This window comes from Lynx rufus, unplaced genomic scaffold, assembly GCF_022079265.1.
Source record: "Lynx rufus isolate CCGP_SWC_20201006 ecotype Redwood Valley unplaced genomic scaffold, mLynRuf1.p SCAF_5, whole genome shotgun sequence".
In the NCBI taxonomy this organism is placed as follows: Eukaryota; Metazoa; Chordata; class Mammalia; order Carnivora; family Felidae; genus Lynx; species Lynx rufus.
The window spans coordinates 83,361,043-83,384,069 of record NW_025814867.1 but is presented as its reverse complement, the minus strand read 5'-3'; the positions used below and the strand labels follow the sequence as shown (position 1 = coordinate 83,384,069).

General features: G+C 43.2%; 1 protein-coding gene and 1 non-coding gene across 2 annotated transcripts in view; both read left to right on the top strand.

The window, feature by feature from the left end:
• The window catches only part of MB21D2 (Mab-21 domain containing 2), a 112,608-nt gene that overhangs the window by 69,647 nt on the left and 19,934 nt on the right, over nt 1-23,027 (top strand). The window lies entirely within an intron of this gene.
• Nucleotides 1,868-2,072, top strand: LOC124527409 (small nucleolar RNA SNORA73 family). Its single transcript, XR_006965860.1, has one exon. It is a non-coding gene; the product is annotated as a small nucleolar RNA SNORA73 family (small nucleolar RNA).

Genomic DNA, 23,027 nt, shown 5'->3' with positions numbered 1-23,027 from the left:
TGGTGACAATCATAGTTATTAGTATGTAAAGCCATTAGCTATTTGCCCAGTACTGCATGGGTTCTGTCTTTGACTTCACAGCATCCCTGCCCCCAAGTCCGCTCATTTACCACCATGAAGAAGTAAGTCCTGTTCATTTTGTAAAGAGAGAGGGTAGTAGTAGCTCAGTGACTAAATGGTGTAACTAGCTCAAACTGGGAAAGCAGAATTTCAAACCCAATGCTTTTTTTATCGCCCAAGAACCCAAGCCTTTTTGACTTCTAATTTAGTACACTTCCCTGCCTCTGTCCCTAACTTAACTGCGCATTCACTAGCTTGACTTCATAAAAGGGGAATCGTATATTTTTGGTTCTATTATTGCTTCTTTCTTTCATTCCTGCTCCCATATTTCATGAGGTCAAGACCGTAGATGCTTTTGTGTTTCTAGTTTCCATTCCATTCTCAGAATATGACAGACATTGACAGACACTGGAAATCATGGTAGTTGAAAATATGCCCACAGAATCTTTGACATTCCCTTCAGAAGATGGAGCCTATTCTCCTTGGATGTGGGTTGGCCTTAGTGACCCATTTCTAACAAGTAGAAAAAAGTAAAGAAAAAAGTATGACAATGTGTGTCTTTAGAGACTAGATATAAAAGGCACCATGGCTTCCTCCTTGCTCTCTCTACTGGATCACTCACACCAAGGAAAGTTAGCTGCCCTGTTATGAGGACACTTAGGATGTCCTATGGAGATGCCCATGTGGTGAGAAACTGAGGCCTCTGGTCAAGAATTTGGAAATGGATTATTTAACCCCAGTCAAGCCTTCAGTTAATTACTTAACAGCTGCCTCACCAAAGACCCTGCATTAGAAATACCCAGCCCCACCATGCCTAAACCCCCACTTTACAGAAACTGAAAGATAAGGAATGCTTGTTTTAAGTTCTGGGTGTTGTGTTATGTAATAACACACAAAGTAATATAGAAATGAAAGGATACGAACCCCAAAGAGCTCCGGGCCTATGCTTCACGTCGTTGATGTTACTGACTCAATGATACAAACTGTGATTTATAGACACCAGCTATTTCTCTGTTGTTTTCTTTCAACTCTGAGAAAATCTACAGCAGTTTTGAGTGTTTTCCAAATGATATAATCACTGGGGGATCATTTAAAAACCCACGATCGAAGGCCCCACACGGGCCCATGAAATGGAACATTCTAAGGACAGGGTTTTGGAATTTGCATTTCCAAAAACCCCTTTGAGAGGATTCAGATGTAGACAGCCTGAGCTTGTCCAAGGAGTACTGTTTGGGAACCAGTGAACTAGAACACTTTCCCCTTATTTCAGTTCTGATCATGAAGATTTAATTTGGTTTAGTTCTCTTGTAGGGCCTCATCTTAACGTCTTCCGTGATAGGGGAGCATGCCTTGGAATGAAAAACTGTTGTCAGATCTGCAGCTCGATGCCCCCTACAAGCTCCATTGTGTGCTTGGCATGGAGCCCACGTCAGACCAGGGCTCGAGACTGTCTGTTCAGGCATCGCGTGGGACCAAGAACAGAGAAGAGAGGTTCCAATGCAAATGTTGAGTCTACTGCCTGGTATTAGTCTCAAAATTAGGCATGTTTCTGTTTAAGTGTCTCCCCATGTATACAGATCTCAGGAGGCTCTTTTGGGAAAGGAAGGAGCACAGAGGAGAATTGATAGCTATGGAGAGCACTCTGGGGGACACTTGTTGGCCTTCTAAAATGAAGGAAGAAGTCCTAGTCCCACACTCCGCTCAGTAGATGCTGGCAGAGTTCTGGCACAAGCAGAGCGTATTTTAAAGACGTGTTCTTAGTTCTTCGGTGAAATATTCTAATCCTAACATAAAATCACTTCTTTATCCAACGTGGACACTCCTGGGAGGTCACTGTCCCTGGGCACTGTCCAGGTGCCACAGAGGAGACTGGGGCTCTGTTCTGTGATGTACAGTGCTTTTCCACAATGGTGGTGATAGAGCTGGACCTTGAGTCTGCACCTGTATATTCTTACAGTTTCTTGGTGATCTGTGTACGATGACCGAGGAGGTAAATCACACAGACAACATCTAGCATATGGAAAGGTAAATTTTTAGTAAGCTCCTAAATAGGACTCTGATCCTCAAAAAAAGAACAAACAAAAGAAACAAATAAAATTAGTTCTTCAGACATCGTGACTAAATACTGGGTATAACTTCTGTGATGTATACCATCTGGATGTCTCTGCCAAGTGTCAATGTTTGTTGTATGATCTGCATTTTTTTTTGTTTTGTTTGTTTTTTTATTTGTTTTTGAGAGAGAGTGTGAGTCGAGGAGGGGCAGAGAGAGAGAGAGAGAGAGAGGAAGACATAGAATTAAACAGGCTGTAGGCTCTGAGCTGTCTGCACAGAGCCCAATGCAGGGCTCAAACTCGGGAATGGCAAGATCATGACCTTAGCTGAAGTCGGACGTTCAACCAACTGAGCCATCCAGGCGCCCCTGATCTGCATTTTTTAAAAATTTTTTAATGTTTTATTTTATTTTTGAGAGAGAGGGAGACAGTGTCCAAGTGGGGGAGAGGCAGAGAGAGAGGGAGACATAGAATCTGAAGCAGGCTCCAGGCTCTGAGCTGTCAGCACAGAGCCCCGATACCGGGCCCGAACTTGTGAACCACGAGACATGACCTGAGCCAAAGTTGAATGCTCAGCCACCCAGACACCCCTGTGATCTGCATTTTTTAAAGAGAAAAAGTCTGGGGGTTGGGGGTGGGTGTTGAGTGTTCCTATTTCCCCCATGAGCTTTGATCTGAAGTCTCTTCTGGTACCACGCAAGTATGTGACCTTGGAAAAGTCACTTTCCTGCTTTAGAACTCAAGTCTTCCCATTAGACAAAGGAGAGATGTAGACACATCTGTGATCCAAGTTGTTATCTAAAGCAGTGAATCAATCAGCACTGTATTAGTTGACTAGGGGTGCTCTAATGAAATATCACAGACTGGGTGGCTTCAACAACAGATTTATTTCCTCACAGTATTGGAAGCTGGGAATCCAAGATCAAGGTGTCAGCAGGTTTAGTTTCTCCTGAGACCTCTCTCCCTGTCTTGCAGATGCCTTTCTTCTCACTGTATCCTCACATGGCCTTTCCTCTCTGTACATGAGTTCCTCATGTCTCTTTGTCCAATTTCTTCTCTTTTTTTTTAACTGTTTATTTATTTATTTTTGAGAGAGAGGGCACACAGGAGGCACTGTTAGTTCAGAGCCCGATATGGGTAGGGCTTGAACTCACCAACCTTGAGATCATGACCTGAGCAGAAACTAAGAGTTGGACACCCAAGTGACTGAGCCACCCAGGTGCCCCACCCACTTCCTCTTCTTATAAGGACACAAGACAAATTGGATTAGGACCCAGCCTAATGGTGTCATTTTAACTTAATCATTTCTTTAAAGGCCCCATCTTTAAATATAGTCCCATTTGGAGATACTGGGGGTTAGAGCTTCAGAACAGCGAATTGGGGGGAATACAATTCAGCCCATAACAAGCATCCAGATTACCTTCACAATTATTAGAGATCCATTGTGAAGCACTGGCTGGGGGTAGATGTGGGGCAGTGTTGGGTATCTATAGCAGAGGTAGAACAGATAGAATCAGCCCCCTTGAGGCATCTGGTCGTTTCCCCACTTTTCCAGAGAAAAGTTCTGAGATTATCTCTGGAGTTCAGTAGAGTCAAAGTTAAAGTCACAGAATGCTAGCAATAAAGGAGACCTTCAAATAATGCCCCTATTTAATATTAAAAGAAGTGGAGGGCTAGAGAGGGGTTGCACTATGTTTATAATTAGGTCTCGATTTATAACTCAATTACATCTGCTCAAAGACAAATCAGAGTATATAACCATAGTTTCTGACCTCAGTGTTGCCTCACTCCAACACCTCTGAGACACCCCAACTTAGGAGTGGTATGACATTTTTCCAAGCTCCAAGGAGGAGAGGATATGATGGTACTTCACCGGGATGTGCTAAGAACATTCCCAAAATAGTGACGTTCTGTAATCAAAAGCTTTTTGTCGAGGGAGAGGGCTTTTCAACACTTTCTTCTTGCTCTCCCAAAGGAGGGCAGTTTTCTCACCATGAGTTATAGGATCAAGGGTAGTATATCTATAAATTGGCAGAGTTTTTCTTTATAGTTAAACAGGTGAAAAATAGCCAGAAACAATAATAGAAGTGATCCATTTAACTCTTTAGTTTAATTCCAGAGTTAGGACTAGAAACAATTTTTGGTGTCTAAAACTTTTAGAAACCAACAGATTGTTGAAATGTTTTAAGAGATTACATCCAATTGCTATCATTTCTTTTCTGGAGTCCATAAGTGGTTTGAGATTCAGAGATGTGACCTGGCACTTTCTCTGGGTTAAGTGGAATAAAATTTGCAAATATTGGTTGTATACTTTTAAGAAATTTTTTAGGGGCGCCTGGGTGGCTCAGTCAGTTGAGCGTCTGACTTCTGCTCAGATCTCAATCTCACAGCTTGTGAGTTCGAGCCCTGCATTGGGCTCTGTGCTGACAGCTCAGAGCCTGGAGCCTGCTTCGGATTCTGTGTCTGCCTCTCTCTCTGCCCCTTCCCACTCATCTTTTTCTCTCTCTCACAAAAATATACGTTAAAAAAAATTTTTTTTAAAAAGAAATTTTTTGAAGACCATGGGTATATCAAATAAGAATAATCCTGTCAGGTATCTCTTCCTGTGATAGAAAACAATGGTTTACATAATTCAACAGACATCTCAATTTGTCCTGGGAAAGAAATTCTGTGAGCATCATATTGGTGGTCCCCATTTGTCTTACTCCCATGATAAAATATCTAGCATGTACCCTCGTTAACCTACTGAGAGAAAGGCTGCCAGCTTTTCCCAGAATCTGAAACAGGGACATCTGTGTTTAAGGACTGGCTACTTCTTATTTATAAAGTGAATTATCTGAGTGTAAAAATAGAGATATTTTTTAATATTGTGCCAGAATGATCTGCCCCTTTTATTGTATGTCTGCTGTTCATGAGACAGAATATTTGCACCACAGACCCACTGCCTATTTTCAGAGAGTTCCAAAATGATTTATTCATTCAACAAATATTTTAGTGAGGCATCCTGTGCTAGCCACTAGCGACCGAGCAGTGAACAACAACAACAAAGACATGCCCTGTTATTGTAGTGAGAAAGATAGGCCTTCATAAAATAATTTCACGTTTGAAAGGAAAACTGCAAGTTGGGCTACACTTTCCAAAAGAAACGAACGTGATTCTGGGAGATTCAGGAGCAGATAAGCAAGGAGCCTGCCCCAGGCTGGAAGGCGTCCCTGGGAACCTCATTCTGGGCTGAGAAATGGTGGGGGAGGGGGAGGCGGAGCCAGAAGGCCTGAGCTGTGGTGACAGGAGACCAGGGTCACACAGAGGGAAGGGCATGTACCTGAAGGAGGCATAATGGAAAACAACAGGTTGGCAAGGAAAGATTTTGGGTTTTTGTGTGTCCTCTTTCCTTTTCTGGTGTGACTTTGGGAAAAATCACCTCACTTCTTTGGGCCTCATGCCCTTATTTGCATGAATGAGAGAATCTGAGGTTACCCCAGAGTCCCTGAACTAGATTCTTTCATTCACACAGATTGCCCAAGCACCTACTGTGTACCGGGTAATCTGATTGGCCCTGCGATTCAAAGGTGAATTAACTGGGATCATTGACCTCAAGCAGCTGGATCCAGCAGCAGAGACCAACAGAGGAGACAGCCGATTGTGGTGTTGTGTTGTGGGTGTCACGGGAAGACGGATGACCGTGGGATTAGCCCCGGTGGGAGGAGGATGGCAGTCTGGAGGACTTCACAGAGAAAAAGACCTTTCAGCAGAAAATGGGGAAGTCAGCCTGGGCAGTCAGCAAGGTAGGAAACGATTCTTGGAGACTGGACATCTTCACTGGGGCAATAATGTGTCACAGTACTCTAAAGTACTGATGATGCAGGCATGCCCTTTTGAGATTCTATGTGCACCCCAGTTTCCAGGAATGGTTATGGAAATCCTTGCCTCTAATCTCCTTACTGCATGAGGCTCGGGAAGAGTGCAAATTTTTCCTGTGCTCTGGCTTGGTTTCCCATCTGTCAGAAAATGCCCTTTACACAGCAGGGTTCGAGCGACTTAATTATTGTTTGTGGGATATTTGGAAGTTCAGGTCAAGGATGAATTTCTGTTGCAAAACTGAAGGCACACAAGTAAGATGTTTAAAGATAAAGTGCAGGGTTTTCTTTGTTTTCATTTTGGTTTTGGGGGGGTTTTGTTTCATTTCGTTTTTGTAGGGAAGGATCTTAATGGCTTTATATGCTTCCCTAGTTGGGTCAGATTGTCAGAATATTCTGTTATCCACCAGAGAAAGACAAGAAGACTTTTTTAGAGATGCTCTAAAATTATTTTCTGTTTATTCTCTTAAATATTTGGCTTGAACAGAGTCTCCTTGCCAGGATACAGTTAGCATTCCTGCGGTGTTTTAAAAGCTGGCCAAGAGACTGGCATGAGAGGAGAAAACCCTCGCAACTTGAAGTGTTGCTGGATATTGAGTTGTGGTTGCTTAGTCTAAATGTGGTGAGAAACAGAAAAAAAACAAAACTGACAGTATTGATTTTAAAATTTGTTCCCTTCCGGGGCACCTGAGTGGCTCATTCGGTTAAGCATCCGACTCTTGATTTCGACTCAGGTTATGATCTCACGGTTCATGGGTTCCAGCCCCGTGTTAGGCTCTGTGCTGATAGCATATAACCTGGTTGGGATCTTCCCCCTCTCTCTCTGCCCACCCCCCTTAAAGAAATAAACTTTAAAAATAAAATAAAATAAAATCCTACCTTCCAAAAGGACTGGAAGTTCTCAAAAAAAGACCTGAGTGTAACATGATGACCATTACAATACAGGACAAAGCCAAATGTCACAAGAAGTTCTGTTTTGTTTTTTTTTTGTTGTTTGTTTAATTTTTTTGATCAAGGTATGTAACTATTGTTAATATTGTTATTGTTTTGAGGCATGAATTTTAGGTGAAAGATTCCTGGCAGTCTAAGCAAAAAAGGGAAAAATGGTTGCCTAGCAACTTGCATTGACTGATAAAAAAGGAAACAGGTCAGCCTGTCAGGAGATACAGTCTTTAGTATATTTATTATGCTGATTTTCGTACTGTAAACATTGAAGAATAGTATTTTCCATAGCTTCCATAAGCTTCCCAGCCAATGGCAAACTCTCCTTGATGAGACAGCTTTTTTACATTGACCTTCAGTAAAATCTTATACTGGGTTGAAGGCATTTTTTTTTGTTTTTGTTTTTGTTTTTTTTTATTTGGGGACATAGCTAAGGCAGTCCAGGTTTGTAGTTTTCTATTATGATTCAATGCAAGGAAAAATACCAGTAAGTGGATGGGTATTACTGTGTTTCAGTGTTTTAAAACCTGTGTGTTCCTGAGAACGGCCTGGGGCCCTTGTTAAAATATAGATCCAATGCCTGCTCCAGATTTGCTGAATCAAAGTCTGTAGCAAGGGGCCTGGGTGTATATTTAACAAATATACGAGGTGATTTCTTAATGCTCAAGCAAGTTTAGGGAGCACTGCCATAAATGGTTTTCCTTGATGGTTTTTTCCTCTCAGTTGGGCTTTGTAACAGTCATTTTGAGCATAAATTGTGATAGGAGCCTGAGGCAAGTGAGGTGATGAAGCCAGTTTAATTAGCTGGTCTGGAACCGTAATGTCATTTCCCTTTCTCAAGCCGTGGTGCTTCAGGATGCTGTCCAAGAGTTCCCTCCGGGCGCCTTCTCATCTGTTACACCATCCATCCTTCTAACGTGTCCACGTGGCGGGCAGAGCAAGTATAACACTGTATTTTGTCCTTTTTAAGATGCATGTTTCCCCACAGTTCTACATCTCTAAAATTAGTCTGCATTTTAGAATCGAGCAGGTGTGAATTTGGTGACGCTTTGTCTTAGTGATATATAAAATCGTAGTGTCAACTTTATACTCAAAGGTGTCAGAGATCAGATCATCTGTAGCTGTTCCTTTTACAGATGAGGCATCAGAGACACCGAGAGGGTGAGGTGACCGAGGAAATCCACTGCCAGTTGGGGGAGCCCAGTGTCAGACCCCACTCTCTATCCTTGCTGTAGTTATGTATGCCTGAGTAACCAATTATCCCCAAACTTAGTGGCTTAAAACAGCATCGGACATGGATGATCTCACACAGCTTCTTGGGGCCAGGCATGTAGGATTGGCTTGGCTGGGGTCTTCTGGCTTAGGGCCTCTCATGAAGGTGCAGATTTGACATTGGTTGTACAGTCATCTGCAACCTTGACTGGGGCCGGAGGTTCCACTTACAGGCTGGCTCACTCACTTGGTTGGCCAGTTGGTGCTGACATGGGGGGGAAGCCTCAGTTCATTTCCACGTGGGCCTCTCCACAAGTTCTTCCAGGTGCCCACACCATGGTGACTAGCTTCCCCCAGAGTAAGTGATCCAAAGGACCAAGGCAGGAAAATGTTAAATGCCTTTTATGACCTCACTTCCAAAGTTGCGTAATGTCACTCTTACACATGCAGTTTGCCACACAGACCTGACTCTGTTCGAAGGGAGTGCACAAGGGCACGAATATCAGGAAGGGAGGCTCCATGGGGGCTGGCTGTTTCCTTCACACCACACTGGTTTTCCAATATCACTCTGTCCTGCCTGATCAGCTTGGCCCTCTCGTATTCTTAGGTCAGGTTCTCAAATTGAATGGATGAAAACTCTTTGGGATTTATGCCCCATTCTGGCACCTGTGAAATTTTAACGTGCCTACAAATTTTCTGGGTCTCCTGTTAAAACACAAACCCTGATCCAGTAGGTCTTAAGGCAGCCTGAGATCCTGCATTCTGACTGGCTCCTGTATAATCCCCTTGCTTCTGGCCCTCCTCCTCTCATTTTGGCAGAGAGACAGATGGTTTGGGGAGAAGGAACTAGGGAAACCAGCCTGTTTCACCATGCTGGTTGAGGGAAGGAGAGGTATGAAGCCGATAAGAACCCCTGAATTATTAGGTAGGCAGCTCACTGCAGCTGTGAGCTTCTTCACAGTGAAGGTCAGGTTTCAGACAGCAACAGCTGGGTGCTCAAAATGGCGAGGTAATTAGCTCGAGGGGGGTTGGGGGGTGTGGGATGGAACACAAACAGTGCTTAAAATGAAACGTGTCAATGCATTATTCAGAGCTCAGATGCCCATTGGTAGATTGTTCATCCTCCTTTTTTGCCTCTCCCCTCTCCCCTCTCCCTTCTCCCTCTTACATACACACACATCAGCTAGCACTCAGGAAAACTCTAGACTCACAATATATTTCCCTGAACAAGATGAAAATCAGAGGTGAAGTCCCCTAAGTGCTCCTACTTTAAGCTACTTTGCTGTGATCTAGAATGCTGGCCCTCTGCCTTTCTTCTTGCCCATGGCAAACTTTCTGCCTTGTGTCTTTCTACACATCATTTAAGAGGAGCATATTAGACTGTAAGCTCAGCAAGAGAGGGGCTGTGTCATTTTTGTTCATCTCTCTATGTAATATCACACATACATGCCTATATTATAAATGAATAGAGGAGTGAATAAACCATCCTAACAGGTAAGAGTGACCTTGAGCCTTGTGATGAAACACAGGGGCCTCCATTTTCACATTCTAGTGGTTGCGGGGACCTTGGGAAGGGGTTCAAGTTTATCACCTACCACTTCCTTATCCGCCATGCCAGTCTGTAACTGTAGAAGCTGAAAACTGCTGTTTACTCAGCACTTACTGTGTGCGAAGCACGTACACCATTAAGCTTCCAACAACCTGAGAGGAAGGTAATCATTGCCCCCAGTTTGCAGAAGAGGAAGACAAGCCTGTGAGATATGCGTCTATAGCTAGTCAGTAGTAGTTTTGCAGTCTGTCTCAACCTGGTTTCAGCCTAAAGCTGCTACTTGGTGCCCACCATTGCAGAATAAGATGTCTAGGGAAGGCAACAGAATGATAGACTACTGAAGCTGGAAGGGCTCTCAACACTGAGTTCACATACATACTTGGCATCTGTCCTTGGTACTGTGGGCGAGCACTGAGATGCATTTCATGAGAAGAAGAGTCCACACATTAATGGGACATAGATAGAAATCTCAGTCATTATCTGGAGCTACCTGTTAAAAACCAGCCAGTCCACACATGGCTGGTGGGAATGAAACATGGTACAGCCACTTTGGAAAACAGTGTGACACTTTATAAGAAAGATAAACACATACACTTAACAAATAGCACAGCTGTCACGCTCCTGAGTATTTATGTGAGAGAAAAGGAAAGTATGTCCACACAAAGGCCTGGACACAGATGTTTGCAAGTTTTATTCGTGTTAGCAAAAAACTAGAAACAACCCAAATGTGTGTCAGCTGTTGAGTGGATAAACAAAATGTCCTGTCCATGAAAGGGATGCCATGAGAGGAGCAAGCTATTGATTTGATGAATTCAACGACATGGATGAATGTTAAAAGTGTCAGGCTAAGTGAAAGACAGCCATGGAAGGCTACATTCTTTGTCATGTATGTGCCAGACAGGAAATGACAAAACTATAGGGACAAATGCCCGGGGTTTAGGAATGGGCTTGACTACAAAGGGGCATGAGGAAATTTTGGGGGGTGGTGGAAATCTTCTGTGTCTTAATTGTGGCTATAGTTATAAAACTGTAGACCTTTGTCTAACTCATCAAACTGTATCTTTCAGAGGGATGAATTTTATTGTCTATAAGTTATACCTCAGGAAACATGACTTTAAGAAATATATCGGCCAGCCCAAACCCACCATTTTCCAGATGGGGAAACTTGTCCCAGATGAGGAAATGACTTGCTCCAGCAGATATGAATTGAGAATACAGGTTTCTCGGCCCCCAGTCCTGAGGCAGAAGTGAGCTGGAACTTTGGCCTCCTGTCTCAGACCACAGCACATTGTAGCTAGGCCAGGAGTGCTCATCCCCAGCTCTCAGTGTGGCATCATGGGTGACTTTTCAAAACTTGACCTCTACTGCACTGCTCTTCAGGCTGTCGACCTGCAGTTTGGCCAGAGTAATTAGAAAAAAAGAGTAAATTTGTATGTAGCCAGCATCCGAGAGTGTAAAACTCCAGGAATAAGCCTCTATATACATATTCCATTCCACTTTTTTTTGGGAAAGAGGGAGAACAGACAAAACAGGAAGTTAATTTATCTGGAATCATGCCTTTTAGGACATTGCTGCCCAGTCACTCCAGGAAGAACAAAATATCCTAGAGATTCACACCAACATCTTGTTGCAGAAAGCAGGTGGGATTTGGAGTAAAGCCAGACCTGATTTTAGTTCCTAAATCTTTTCCTTTCTAACTTCATGTCCTTGAGTAGCCACTTAACTTCTCTGTCTGTAAGATAATGACCATAATTCCTACCTCACAGGGGTTTTATGAGGTTTAAATCAGAGAATGGTAAATACAGTATCTAGTCTGGCTGTGATAGACTTGTCTAGTGCATTCATCACTAGGCCATGTGCTTTACATACATTATCCTAAACCTTAACAGTCCTTATCCCCCTTGTGGAGATGATCAGCCTACGGTAAATAATCTGCCTGCAAATGATCTACCACCTGGCCAGAACCACTGGGCTGTGTGTAGATCTCAGTAAATGATGGTGGATCTTAATTGAGCCCTGTTTATAAAATAATTGGGTAGGGAGATTGGGAGGAAATGAAATTCTGCTTCTTAGTTTGAGAGAAAGCATAATTATTATTATTTGCTTTTTATTATTAAAAATTTTTTTTTACCGTTTTTATTTATTTTTGAGACAGAGAACATGAACGGGGGAGGGGCAGAGAGAGAGGGAGACACAGAATTGGAAGCAGGCTCCAGGCTCCAAGCCATCAGCCCAGAGCCCGACGCGGGGCTCGAACTCACGGACTGTGAGATCATGACCTGAGCTGAAGTCGGACGCTTAACCGACTGAGCCACCCAGGCGCCCCTATTATTTGCTTTTTAAGAAAGAATAGGAAGACTGTTGAGGCCAAAATTTGGACCCCGAGTCAGGGTCAAACTCCCAGTTGAAGAGAACGTGTCCTCCCCTTAGCCTTTTTGTCCAGGGAGAATACTCCAACAACCCAAAAGACTTTGCACTATCTAGGGCCCAGCTAAAAACCAGAGAGGTAGGGAGACTTTCCACCTGCTTCTTGGCAGGGTGACCCTCTGCAGACATTCTCTGTACTCTCAAACCCTGCTTGCCTTCTAAGATTTAGAGGCTGGCTTAAGAATTACTGAAAAGGGCTGATTTTATTAAGCTTATCTGTTTTTCTTCCTTTGTAGCTGGAATAACATACCAGATAAGTTTTCCATCTTCATTTGAAAACTTTTCTCAGTCCGTCACACAGCCAACATCGGCCTAGATTTACAAACCACCAACAAGTTTTAATAACCTAAGACAACTGGCAAAATACCAATTGGCAAACTTGCCAAAGACCATAGAATTGGGTGTTTAAATTCCACCATTATACGCTTCATGTGCCTGGGCTCAATTTCCTTTCCTAACCATTGTCTTCCAGTGTGAAGTGGCCAGTGGGCTTAACGGATTCATCAAGCATGGTATACCATTTAGTGTCATGGATCTTATACACAAAGGCCATAATGTGGGCTGAAAGTAAGCATACTAGGTTCCTATATAGAGAGAATACGATCAATGTTAAATCTGTATGTGGAGTGAAAAGCACAGGATATTTTAGGTACCCTAGATTTCTCTACTACCCAGGGTAGAATTACCTTCTTAAGTGATTTTAGGAGCCTGAGGACCAGAAAAACTATTGTCAAGGCTGGTGGTCAAAGTGGGAGACTATTAAGACAGAATCCCAACACCAGCCCAGAGCTGTTTCCACTAGCCCACACCACATTCCCTTTGTGTTGGTTATTTAATAAATTCATTTCACAACCCGTAGAGCACAGTAGGAAACAATGCAATTACTGAACCATAGGAACACAGCTGCCAACATCTTGTTGATTCAGAATTGTCCAAACACTTCCATGTGGGGGCGGGATTGATGCAATTTGCTGGTTCAACAGTTGACATTGATAAATTGGAGTTTCATTTCCTCAGCCTTCTGTTGGAGGTGCTAATGAGCGTTGAAAGGCTGGAGAAATGCAGGAGGGAGACAAGGGAGAACCTTGCCTGATCTACATACTAAGTAATTGAGCCTGTATGATGTAGGCTTGACACGGCTAGGGAATAGGTGGACTCACTGAAGGCACTAATAAAGGCGAAATAAAATTAGCACCATTAATTTTTTTTTCAATGATTTAAGTTCTACTCGCAGATTGTGTAGGCTGGTATCCTCATTTATTAGAGAGAATGTTTGCTTTTCCTAATACTCTTTTGCATGTTTCCTTTTCTATTTCGTGGGGCAGTTTGCCAAGATTCCTTGGCTTCTGGAAAATGAGGGGGTTGGACCAGATGATCTCTGAGGTCCCTTACACGCTCCATTTTTTTACTTCCTTGGCAAGAGAATTTGCCCGAAATGAATTGCATTCCCCCCACACACATTTATCCAAGCCTCTGTTTTCCCATTCATCTTCTTCTTCATTCAAAAAGCACTTGGGATGCTTACTGGGTGCCAGTTACTGTGCTAGGAACTAGTAATAGAGTGGAAAGTAGGCCAGGGCACCACTGGGCCCCTTCTCTCAGGAGTTTACATTGCAATAGCGAGACAGGTGAGTAAGTAGAGCAGGTCAGAGACATGCTGGGGGTGCGCACAGCAGTATCAAAGCACCCACGAAGGTCCCTAAGTTGGACATCATCGTGGAAAGCTATTCGGAGCAGTAATATTTTAAGTTGCTCCTGAAATAAGAAGGCGAAGATTGGGAGGACGTGTTTGGATGGACTTTCTTCTGTGTCCTCCCAGGACTTTTTGAGCATCTTTTCTCTATGTAGTTTCTAGAAGGGGTTTATGGGAATGTCATAAAACACAGGCATGGCTTTGATGTGGGAACACAACATAGATAAAAGAATGACTTTTGGAGAAGGGGTAACAGTCAAGGCTGATGTTATAAAAGGTTAAAATTTTTAAACAAAAAATCTTAAAAATATTTCCTTTAGGGGTGCCTGAGTGGCTCACTTGGTAAAGCATCTGACTTCAGCTCAGGGCCTGATCTTAAGGTTCGTGGGTTCGAGCCCCGCATTGGACTCTGTGCTGACAGCTCAGAGCCTGGAACCTGCTTCAGGTTCTGTGTTTCCCTCTTTCTCTGCTCTTCCCCCACTTACACTCTGTGTCTCTTTCTCAAAAATAAGCATTATATATTTATATATATAAACATTATATATTTATTTTGTAATTTCCTCCTTAAATAAGGAGTCTGTGGACTACTTATTAAACTCAATCACATCTTTATGAACATCAGCTATTTTAATCATATTAGAGTTGAAAATCTTTTAAAAGTTGTCTCTAATCATTTTATACATGAAGCAAAACTAGAAAAGTTTTAACTAGAAAAGTTAATTTTTTTTCCAGAATTCAGATAGTTTAATAGCAGAAGTAACTCTAAAACTCACCCACATCCCCAAACCACCTTCTTTGTTTGGAGGTTAACTCAAGATACTACCTTGACTAGAAAGCTTTCTCCCATACTCTACTCTTTCCCACTTTGACAGCAAACTCCAGCTTTCCCTCATAGTTTTTGCCAAGTTACTTGAAGTCTTATTACACCTCCTGACATTCATTAGTAATTTATTGTTTCTTCTTTAATCCAACAAATGTTCATTGAACTTTTATAATGAGGGCCTTAAGTACCATGGAACGTTGTTCTTACACTGAGCAAGTTTGCAGTCTGAGGGGAAGGTGGATGCCGTGGTTTTACAGGATGAAATCTTAAGTTCTTCCTTCGGGATTTAAGTCCCTCAGTGAGCTGACCCTATTCTTACTGTCCAGGATTCTCTTGATGAAACTGGGTATACTGCCAGCACAAGACATTGCTACTTTTACTGACAGAGTTCCCACAGAAACAAATTCCTAGTAAACATAGCAGCCTAGAGAGGAGGTTCAGTGATTTTTGTCTTTTTGGACGAAAGATCGATTCATAGGCTATCTGTGGGATAGCCTTCTCGTGGAAGTATTTGTTATTACTTCCAGGATTTTTATATTTTCTCATCCTTTGAATCTGTTAATTTATTCAAAGCGAGAAATCAGTTTGAATAAAATGGGTTGGCATGGGCTTTCAAAATTAACCTTTTACACATACGAATTACAAAATTCGTAATTAGATATACGAAAGTCCAAGCCAGCCAAGAATAATCTTTTTCCTTCTCTCCAGCTCTCAGAAGAGTAGATTTATCTTGGAGAAATGCATTTTGTTAAGCTGTGAGTAGATGCAGTTAGGAATTCTCCAGCTGCAAGTAATTTTAGAGATTATCAGACATTGATTTACTCAATATTTTTAAAGCAAATTGGATCTTTTTTTTTTTTTGGTATTATGGCATTAATTAAAATTAAAGCTGTTCTAAGCGGAATTTCTTTGCAGGTAATCTTGATTTTCTTTATTTTAAATGTGCTTGGTTCAGGCCACCTATAAATAAACCAGAGCTCAGAATATTCAGTGTGAAAATAATATGCATAAAAATGCAGATTTAACTGTGAACAAATATTATACTAGCTTGTAAATGTATCAAAAATCTAACATATTATGTTATCATATTCTATCATATCTGTTTAGTAGAAACTATAGAAATCAAATGTCAGCCAGTTGTTGGCATTCGTATGATGATCAGGCTGTCCTGTAAAGGATTTATGTCTACACTTACAGCGTGTTTCACCACCTCTGTCTGGTAGCACTTGACTCTTAAACCTGGGCATGAGAGCACTGGTTTAAGAATTTGGAAGTGTTGTTCTAGTCATGACCCTGACACTCACTAGCTTTGTGAGTTTTAGCTACTAGCGGTGCCTCTTTGGCCTTCACTTCTCATGAATGCCAAATGCAGTGGTTAGACTAGAAGTTCTAAGGACCCATGTACTTTTGAGATGGATGAATGTAAGCGATGGGATGTTTCCTTTCGTTGTGCACCCAGAGAAGGAAAAGCCGTGAAAGGTAAAGTGACCTGCTCTTGGCCACAGGGAGAGTCACCAGCTCAATAGGAATGGCCAGGCTCTTTCAGATCACTCGTGTGGCCTCACAGTCACCCTGGTAACACCTACCTACCTAGGATTGTTTACAAAGCCTGGTCATTTGCATTTGCCCTTCTGTCTGTTGGGATAACTTCTAGGTGGGTATTTAAAAGTGCAGGAGTAATAAAGTTAGTTGGCAGAATCCCATTTTAATCATCCCACCATGCAATCAAAATTGGTGTCCTAGGGGCGCCTGGGTGGCTCAGTCGGTTAAGCATCCGACTTCAGCTTAGGTCATGATCTCGCGCTCCGTGAGTTCGAGCCCCACGTCGGGCTCTGTGCTGACAGCTCAGAACCTGGAGCCTGCTTCTGATTCTGTGTCTCCCTCTCTCTCTGACCCTCCCCGCATTCATGCTCTGTCTCTCTCTGTCTCAAAAATAAATAAACGTTAAAAAAAACAATTTAAAAAAATTGGTGTCCTAAATACCTTTTCTATTGAAGCTTATTTTGAAGAGAAACCCCAAATTACAGTGAAGCAGTAGAAGCCACTCTCCAGGGTATGACAGGTTCTTCTTTTCAACCACATCTGAAAACAACTCCTATTAAGAATGAAGAATTTAAGCAGATTCACCACTCCCTATTTTCCTTTGGATTGATACTATTTAAGCATGCTTGGGGCATGTGCAATAAGCATCTATTGGCTTCCTATTAATGATGCCTCTTGGTGGCCTCACATTTAGCAATAAGAGGGATATGTATTTGTTTGTTTAGAATCAAATTACAGGGGCACCTGGGTGGCTCAATCATTAAGCATCTGACTCTTGATTTCAGTTCAGGTCATGATCTCATGGTACATGAGTTCAAACCCCGGTCAGGCTCTGCACTGACCATGTGGAGCCTGCTTGAGACTCTCTCTCTGCCCCTACTTACTCTCTCTCTCTTTCAAAATAAATAAACGTTAAGAAAAAAGAATCAAATTACATATTTTATGTAAAAACATCCCAAGTAGTGTCTAGGTTCACAAGTGCCGTGTTCAGTTAGTTTGCAGCTGAACTGTAATACTAGTCTTAACGAACTTGTGTTTGGGAAGTAGCAGTCAGTGCTGCAGGAAGGGAGAGGGAGAGAGAAGGGAGCAGTTTTGAAATTGACAAGAGTCATCTCCTGGCACTGCCTGTTGCAGCCTCCCTGTCTCTAACATCTGTCCTCAGGGACTTCCAGCACTCTGATGACCCACCATCATTTGTAGATTTATTAACCTACAGAGCACTCAGTCCACTCTGGATCAAAACTCCCCCATTTTGGGTGGTGGTTTCCAGCACAGTGAGAAGGTCATGCTCTGATCAAACACATTTATTCTAAGGAGTAAATGGTAATTAGAGCCTTAACTCCCAAAAAGCAATTTCCATTTTCTTCTTTTAATTATGAAAATGAACCTTATTGGTAGAATTTCTCGCAAGAGGAGAGGGAAAAGACAGACAGAGGGAGAAGTCTAGCTCCAGGTTCAGTTTTCCTTGTCTGCCCCTGTATTTCCCAGCTTCTTTCACTTCCCGACCCCCTGGTGTTTGAAAGCTTCAGTTCCTTGACTGTCTCCCCTGGCAATAGTGGAGGAGGTGTTGTGAGGATGAGCTGCAGGAAAGGGGAAAGCCCATGTGGATAAGTCGTCACAACTCACCCATGTGATGTCCATAAGTCCATTTTGTCTTTTAAGTCAGATACCTGGGTTCAAAGACCAGATCTACAGACTATATACCTTTGGGCATTATTTAACGTCAGAGATTCCATTTCTTCATGCTACCCAGGGGCATCATAAAGATTAATACATAAGCAGCCTTTGACCCAAAGTAGATGCTCAGCAAACGGGTTCTGTTATTAGGAGTCCAGGCATGATTAGATAGTGGCATTAGGAATATCTGGAAGGTGACAGCGTCAGAGAAATTTCAAATAAGTGACATGTATGTTATTATTTGAAGGGTGCTCAATGTCAGAGACCATTCTGATTGCTTTCAATAGATTTCTGGGAACGTAAAACAGGTGGTGGAGCTGTATGTTGTGTAGGTCACCCAGCTATGGCACCTCCAGATATGTGCAGGGGAAGCCAGCTGGGCTGCTCCCAGGAAGTGTGGGGGGGTGTCACAGGGCCATTGCAGAGAGCGCCTGGGGCAGGATGCTGGAGGAGGGCTCACACCTAGCCTGAGCAGTCCCTGGGACCACACACTTTCATCCGCAGTCCTTTGTCATCTGTCTGAGGCAAGAATCAATACCAGAAGGGGAAGGTGACAGATCGTTCATTGCCCAGAGACTGCCTGTAAATCCAGCACCTGCTATTTTTTTTTCTAACTGCTTTAAAGAAACTTCCACTCGTGTCTTTTCCCTGCAACATGGAGACTCACCTAGATTTTGAAAGGAATTTGGAAAGGTCTGCAATTCCCTTTTCTGTTGTTAGGAGTTGTTATTTCAGGGGAATGAAAGATGTGTCCTGTACCATTCTGTTTCAGTGATATCAGCACTGAGAATGTCTTTCTTTCCTTTTCGTTTCCATGTGTTCCTTAGTACTCATGACTTTTAGAGAGATCTCTGTCTGGAAGGTCTGTGTTTACCTCTGCATGCATCTAGGAGGCATTTGCTTTACACCTCTGAGCTCTGACTTGCTGCAGATTCACTCTTCCTATATCCCTGTCTTTCCCCTCCACCCTGGAACACAACACTCTTTTTCTGTCTGGACTCCGGAGAGTCAGAAAGAACAGTGAAGACCATCAAGTCTGCTCACCTCAGTTGGGAGTGAGGACATGACCTAGAGAGGGGAAGTGACGTCCTCGTAGAGAGCCTCAGCACCCTGGGATCATCAGGTGTCCCGCTTTGCATGAGGTCTTTCGAGATCCATGGCTTCTCTCCTCCCCTGAGCACCTGCTGTGGGGCTGGAAGATCCCCTCTGCTTGCTGCCTCCACTTCTGCAAGCTGCTGACCCGCCGTGCAGGGTCTGCAGAGGGGTAGAAATAGTCAAATGAGCCAGTAAAGTTGGCAAAAAGTGAAGTCTGTTTTAGACAGCTTTAGAATGATTAGAGCAGGGAATTGGGAACCCCCCCAACAGCATTCTGTATAGAGTAGATCTTTTGTAAGCACTGATTTATTTTTCTGCTGAAGGCCAGCCTCGGGCAGAATTGGGAAATAGCCAGCTTGATTTTCAGACCTTCTTTCCCTCTCTCTTAAAGCTGTAGTACTCTTACTTCAAATAGAGGCATCAGAGGAAGCCCAATATGTAAAACAGATACAAGTGGTTGGAGTGGGCAGGAGACCCAGGTTCTGCCCCTGTGGTGCATTCGGCGGGCAGGGGACTTCCTTACCCTTCCCACCCACCCAGCCTCCAGTCATGCAGGACTCCCCAGGAGACCTGGCCCTTGGGCTCAGTTTGGAAGCCACCATTGCAACGAACAGCCAGCGAGTGTTTGGAACTCTGGCAACCTTTGTTGATCACTGTAGGTAGATCCTTTAACCGCTGAGCCTGATTTTCTTTTCTTGTAAATTGAGTAGAAAGCACCAAACTTCAAGAGTTTTTTTCATCTACAAATTGAGATAACCAGTAATATACTTGGCTCATAGCAGATACTCTGGAAATATTGAGTCCCACCTCTCTTTTTATCTTTTTTTTCATTCCCCTTTTCTATGCTGCTTTCCCTTAGATGTCCCCTCCACTCTTCAGAAGCCCAGAGGCCTCTGGCACTGGCACTCTCCAGACTGCTCAGCTCTCCAGGAAAACTGAGTCATTTATATTCTAGTGGCAGCTCAGGGCAGCCCTTTCATCCCCAGGAGCATTTCCTTTGGCACCTCCAGATTTTAGCAGAAGAGGTCCCTCCTTGCCTCTCTGATTTTTAGTTAGTTGAGAGCTGGCTGAATAACTGACATCCAAGGGAATTATACTGAGGGACTTGGTAATCATTCCTTTCTTACAGACAGCAGTCTGACTTCTATCCCTGGTTGAGTCCTAGTCTAGACATTTATGTAACGATGCAGTTACAGAATAAGGAGGATTCCTTAAAATCCTTGCATTCTGCAAAACTGCACTCTCAAAGTGACAGAGCTTGTGTGCAGATCACTCAGAACACATTTGACTTTGGAACCAGGGCATTAACAAAAGCAATAGCAATACTGAAAAATAAATATTACTCCAATGTAGGGCTTTACCTTTACAAAAAAAAAAAAAAAAAAGGTGGAAGGTGGCTTGACAGAAAGTGTTTTAGAGAAAAAAAAAAAAAAAAGACAAGATAAAGTTGTTGAATTTTGAAGACAAAGGTAAAATGCACCAAAATCAGAAAATAAGGGGGTGCCTAGGTGGCTCAGTTGGTTAAACGTCCGACTTCAGCCCAGGTCATGATCTTGCAGTCTGTGAGTTCGAGCCCCATGTTGGGCTCTGTGCTGACAGCTCAGAGCCTGGAGCCTGCTTCAGATTCTGTGTGTGTCTCTCTCTCTGCCCCTCCCCTGCTCTCTCTCTCTCTCTCTCTCTCTCTCTCAAAAATAAATAGATGTTAAAAATTTTTTTAAAAGAAAAGCATTTCCAGGACAGATTACATCCTAGTCTGAGTGAAAAGGAATGTGAGCATCATTCTCTCTGCGGGATGCTACATTCTGCTGTGTTTGAGCATGTTTTGTTTAGCGGCTATTCCTTGGTTGTACAAAATATTAACATTCTTGGAAAATTACGTATGACCCTAACACTACTTTCATTGTGCTGACATAATGCCAGTCCTATACAAGCTAGTTCATGTTACAGTGGCTCATTCTGTATCTGGACAGACTGTTCCTAGATCTCAATAGCTTAATCCCTAGGCAGCAAACTCAGGGACAGAGGTGATGAGTAAGGTCCATCCCTGTCCTCAGAAAACCACATGATCTTGTGTGAGACACGGAAATACGCTCAAATAGCTATAATACCAGTCACACCGTAAATGTCATGAAATTTCATATCAGGTTAATCAAAAGGCAGTGCGAAGAGAGAAAGGAAAGAGTACGTCGGGGGCGGGAGGGGGTAGGAGGCAAAAAGCTTGTAGAAGGGGTAGAATTGGCGGGATTTCATAGGCAAAGACAGAGGGCAAAGAGAAGAGAATAAGCAAAGTCTTGGGGACCTGATAGCACAGGACATATTTGGGGGACTGGTATAGTTTGGGGGCTTCACTTTAAGGCTGGAGCCAGTGAGAAATATAAGGGAACAGTAGGATGAGGTTGAAATAGAAGTTGGCCTCTGAATGTAGGAGGCCTTGACAGAGATGGGGGCACAGTCAAAGAATTCTGAGCAGGTGAATGATGTGTTCAGTCAGAGCTGTCCTTTACAAAGCTCCTTTTGGCAGGTTATGCTGGGTGATGGTGCTGGGGAGTAGGATCCAATTAAGAGGTATTGCAGTAGTCCCCGTGAGAGATGTGGGGGCCTGAGCTCCACAGTGACAGTGACACCCAGTGGCCGTGGGATGTATGGGGAAGGCATGACACGAGACAGTTTAGAGCAGAATCTCAAGCATTTATCAACTGAATGGATGGTATAGAGCTCTGATAGTACCTGTCCAATGATGATGTTTATTGTTTAGTAACGATAGCCAGTGTGGAGCCTTATTTTGGAATGTTTGAGAGTTCATGCCGAGGGCCGGCAGGGGCTTTGACACACCTGGGTTCTGTGACTGGTCAATACTGAAGTTTGGGCAAAACTCGTGCCCCTCAGGTTACTGCTAGGTGATCCACATGTGCCCTCAGCTCTCAAAGGGAAGACAGTGTTCCCGATATTGACACCTGCCCAACTGCCCAGAGCCCCAGTTTCTGCTTATGTTCTGACCATAGAACCATGCACTTTTAGATTGGGAAGAGCTTAGAGACCATCCTGAAACCCTTTGTTGAATGGAAAACTATGGCCCAGTAAGGTCAGGTGTGTGTCCAGAGTAAGTCAGAGGCAGAACCCAAAATAGAACCTAGGACCATCACTCACCAATCTTCAGAAAACCTTTTAAGTAATGGATGGCTGTGTATTAGCATTTCCCAGAGAAGCAGAGCCAATAGAATATAAAAGGAGATGTATTATGAGGAATTGTCTCATGCAGTTATAGAGGCTGAGAAATCCCCCTACCTGTCATCTGCAAGCTGGAGACTCAGGAAAGCTGAGTCTGCAATTTGTTCCAAAGGCCGTGAGAATGAAGGGGAGCCAATGATGCAAATTCCAGTTGGAGGGTGGGAAAAGATGAGATGAAATGCTCCAGCTTGAGCAGTGAGGCAGAAAACAGGGGCACATTTCTCCTTCCTCCACCTTGTTTTTGTCCGTGCCCACCCATGCTGGAAAGGGCAACCTACTTCACTGAACCCACCAGTTCAAATGCTAGTATCATCTAGAAACACCCTCACAGACACATCCAGATATACTTGACCAGAAATCTGGGCATCTCCTGATGCTCTCAAGTTGACAACTCAAATCAGCTATTGTATGCAGTTCGGAATTGTTGATCACGCTTAGTTCCTACAGAGCATTTTCTAACTTTGCAAAGTTTTAGTTCACCAGTTTCTTTTTTGACCCTCATTTGATCTCATGGGTAAACAGACATTGTTCCCCTTCACAGGTAAGCAAATGAAGGCATGACAGGTAATGACCTTTCCCGTCACATGGTGAATTAATGGAAGATCAGAATTGAGCCTAGGTTTCTTATCATGATTCCATTTTCTTTTCCACAGTTGGATTGTAAATTCTGTGGCTATGCTAAACCATTGGTTCTCAAAGTGTGTCCAACATCAGAGTCACCTGAGACCTTATTAGAAACGCAAATTTTTGAGCCCTGCACCAGACCCAGTGAAGTAGGAACTCTGGGGGCTGAGGTCCAGCAACCTGTGTCTTAATAGTTTCTCCAGATGATTCTGCATGCTAGGTAGAAAACCACTGTGGTAACAAGACA